Genomic DNA, 3,930 nt, shown 5'->3' with positions numbered 1-3,930 from the left:
GTTGTGGAGACAGAAACAAAAGAAAGCTGGAAGTGGTTCTTGGAGCTGTTGATGAATGATGTGGGCCAGAGCAACAAATATGTGTTCATATCAGACCAACAAAAGGTATGTTTTCATGAGACTTTTGTCAACCTCTATAGTTATTGTTGTGTGTTACTAATGTAATTCAACTTGCAGGGTCTTGTTGCAGTCTTTGAAGAGATGTTTGAAAGAATTGAGCACAGGGTTTGTTTAAGGCATTTATATGCCAATTTCAAGAAAAAATTTGGAGGGGGTGCACTCATTAGAGATCTAATGATGGAGGCTGCAAAAGCCACTTACTACCAAGGCTGGTTACAAAAGATGAATGAATTGAAGTTGATAGATCTTGATGCCTGGACATGGTTAATGGGTGTTCCTCCAAAGTCATGGTGTAAGCATGCTTTTTCCTTTTACCCTAAATGTGATGTACTAATGAATAACATATCTGAATCATTTAATGCTACCATTTTAAGTGTAAGAGACAAACCTATTTTGACCATGTGTGAGTGGATTAGGCTGTACTTGATGAATAGATGTTCTGCCTCATCAGCCAAACTAAAAAAATGGCCTCATAAAGTAATGCCAATACCTAGGAAGAGGCTTGATAAAGAAGTCATGCTAAGTGGGCACTGGTTGCCCACTTGGGCAATGGAAGAGACCTTTGAGGTGAATCATTCATATAATGGTCAGAAGTTTGTAGTTGACATTGCTAAGAGAAGTTGTACTTGTAATTTCTGGGAGCTAGTTGGCATCCCTTGTAGACATGCTATTGCTGCTCTATCTTTCAGACAACAGAATCCAGAAGATTTTGTAGACAGTTGCTATCATAGGGACAAGTATGCCATATGTTATAGTTTTCCTATAAGTCCAATAAATGGTGAAGAAATGTGGCCTGAGGTAGAAGCTGATCCAATAATGCCCCCCATGTACAAGAGAGGTCCTGGCAGGCCTAAGAAATTAAGGATTAGGGAGTGTGGAGAGGAAGGTGCTAGAAGAAGGAGATTACCAGGTGTGTCTTATAGGTGCACCATTTGTGACAAATTTGGTCACAATGCTCAAACTTGCAAAAGCACAACTCAGAATCCCAATGCACTTAAAAGAAAGGTATGTCTAGTCCCTATCACAACTCAAAATGTTTTTTCAACCTGTATATGAAATTAACAAATGCTGTTCTTCATTCATGTAGAAAAAGGTTAAGTTGGATGCTGCAACTCATGGAGCTGAGTCTGGTGCAACTGATGTAGCCCAAACTGCTGCAACAAATGGAGTTCAAACTGATGCAATTCATGGAGCTGAGTCTGGTGCAACTGATGTGGCCCAAACTGCTGCAACTGATGGAGTCCAAATTGCTGCAACAGATGGAGTTCAGACTGATGCACATCAGACTGATTTTTTTGGAGACATCACTGATGATGTGATCTCAAGCCTGCCAGAGTTTAACTCTACCCAATGCTCTGCTGTGGATGGAACCTCACAAAGGAGAGGTAAGAAAAAGGTGTCACCTACCAAGCCAATCAAGAGGAGGACAAGTGAAAGACAAAAGTTGTTCTGGTTTAAAAAACCAATAACTGGCCCAGGTGCTAGCTCTGAACAACCAATATCAGTGACTGATGAAGATAACAATGATGAGTCAAGGCGTGGGAAGAAGAAATTGAAGAAGAACTATTAAGTCATGATTATGTATAAGTCCTAGTTATGTATAATGCTAGTGAACTTCAATATTTTGTTTATGTGCTTTTTTTGGAGGTACAATGATGATGTATTTTGGTACAATGTTGGTACAATGGTTCTCCTTTTGTTATCCATTTTGTCTGTTAAGTAATTTTATGCTACATTATCAACCAAATTTTTCAACAAATTATAAGATTTTAATGAATCATACTAAATCACATTAATTGAACAACCAAAACACATTACATTGCATATAACTGTCAGTTACATCTTTTGTCTCAAATATGAATTCATTTCATTACATATATGTGTACATTACACCAAACAAAAACCAGGACATAAACAATGCCACTTTCAGATGGGAAATGCTTCTCTTCAAAACTGCCTGCTTCAATTTGGTTTTTTCCAGAATTCCTTCCATCAACTTAACCTTCATATTTGCCAATTCACAGTCCTTGCATAAATGTTCCGAACTGCTGATTTCGTCATCCCAAATAAAAAAATCACAACTATTCTCCATCTGCAACAATTACAAAACAGCAATCTTATTCAATGTTCAGTAAACCCATTTAACAAAAAAATGAAATACCTAAAACCTTACTCCTGCATTCTTGCACTTCCAGAATTTCCGTCCGCGATTCTTGGACGTCTTGGCTACCCACATCTTCATGGGACGACTACATCCACATGTGGGGATCTTGAAATTCACGTTGGAGGTGTAGGAATTGCAGCTACCGATACTTTTACTGGTTTCCATTTCCACAGGTGAGAGTATGAACGACGAGAGGATGAAGCAACTGGAATCACGAAGAGAGGATGAAGCAACTGGAATCAAGAAGAAGAGATAGCGTAACCCTAAAATTTGGGAATAAACCCACCCACGATTGGCCCTGAAGAAATTGAAGGAGCAAGAATGGAAGAAAATCAGAATGAGATGACATCGTGAACCCTAAATCCCAAATTATAGAGGGAGACACTGCCACCGTGTCACAACCATGCCACATAAGCTAGAAGATCCATTACACGTAGGCATTTCTGATGGAATCTCCCTCATTAAGGTTTCCCTCTGGAGAATCTTTATTTGTTAAGGGGCAAAGGCTAAATTTTTTTTTAATAAGGGGGAAAACCGAATATCACTTATTTGGCAGGGGGTAAACACTATTTAACCCATTAAAGAATTACTCAAACCATCAACTACTATAAAAACTTTGATGATAATTAAGTTCAAAATCATATTTTTTAAATAATTCAAACAGTTCTCCAAATTTAACTCCTTACGATCAAAAAGGTATTTTAAATTCTTGTCAGGGCCGGCCCAAGGGCCAAGCTCCTAAAGCTAGGGCTTTAGGCCTCAAAAGTTTAGACTTAAAAAAGGCCTCAAAATTTTTTTATTTAGTTATAAAAATATATAATGACGCTTGAGTTACATATATTATTGTAATAGAGTTTGTAAAATATAGGCCTCTTTTCCTTTATGTCTTTGGTTCAACTCTTAGTAACTTCTAAATTAATATTTTAAAATACATTTTAAAGACCTCATTTTAAAATTTGCTTTAGGCCTCGAAACGGGTTGGGCCGACCCTGATTCTTGTCGTCACTATATTCAAACCTAGAATGATACAAGTAATATCTCTACACTTTAAAAATAAAAACTATTGCGGACTATTCTAAATCACAAGTAATTATTTTTTCAATCCTTAAGATGCCTAGATGTAAGGGAACTATTGCGGACTATTCTAAATCACAAGTAATTCTTTTTTCAATCCTTAAGATGCCTAGATGTAAGGGTTTTCTCAGTTTGAGCGGTTTTTACGCTAAAAGTTATTTGAACCGCAAGAGAAAAACGCATGCGGTTTGGTTTGGTTCGGTTGAGTTTTAAAAATAAAACCAAACCGAACTAAACTAAACCAAACCAAACCAATGCTGTTTAGATTGGTTCGGTTGGTTCGATTTTTACTAAATTTTTATTGATTCATACATGCACATATATAAGACAACATAATTTCGTGTTTAGTCATTCATACATGATTATAAAATAAATTTATTGTTCAAACAAGCTTATAATTTGAATGCATAAATATGAACTCTATTTTATAATTTTATCTTATGTCTAATGGATAATATACATGAAATTGCGTTCTTAAATAAATTTGAAATACTATTATATTTCATATATAAAGGGATGTAAAAATAATATCCATTAAACTTCTTTTAATCTTATCCTTATCAACTATTTTC

Source organism: Vicia villosa, unplaced genomic scaffold, assembly GCF_029867415.1.
Source record: "Vicia villosa cultivar HV-30 ecotype Madison, WI unplaced genomic scaffold, Vvil1.0 ctg.001020F_1_1, whole genome shotgun sequence".
In the NCBI taxonomy this organism is placed as follows: Eukaryota; Viridiplantae; Streptophyta; class Magnoliopsida; order Fabales; family Fabaceae; genus Vicia; species Vicia villosa.
The sequence above is the reverse complement of the archived record's forward strand: the minus strand, read 5'-3'. Positions refer to the sequence as shown.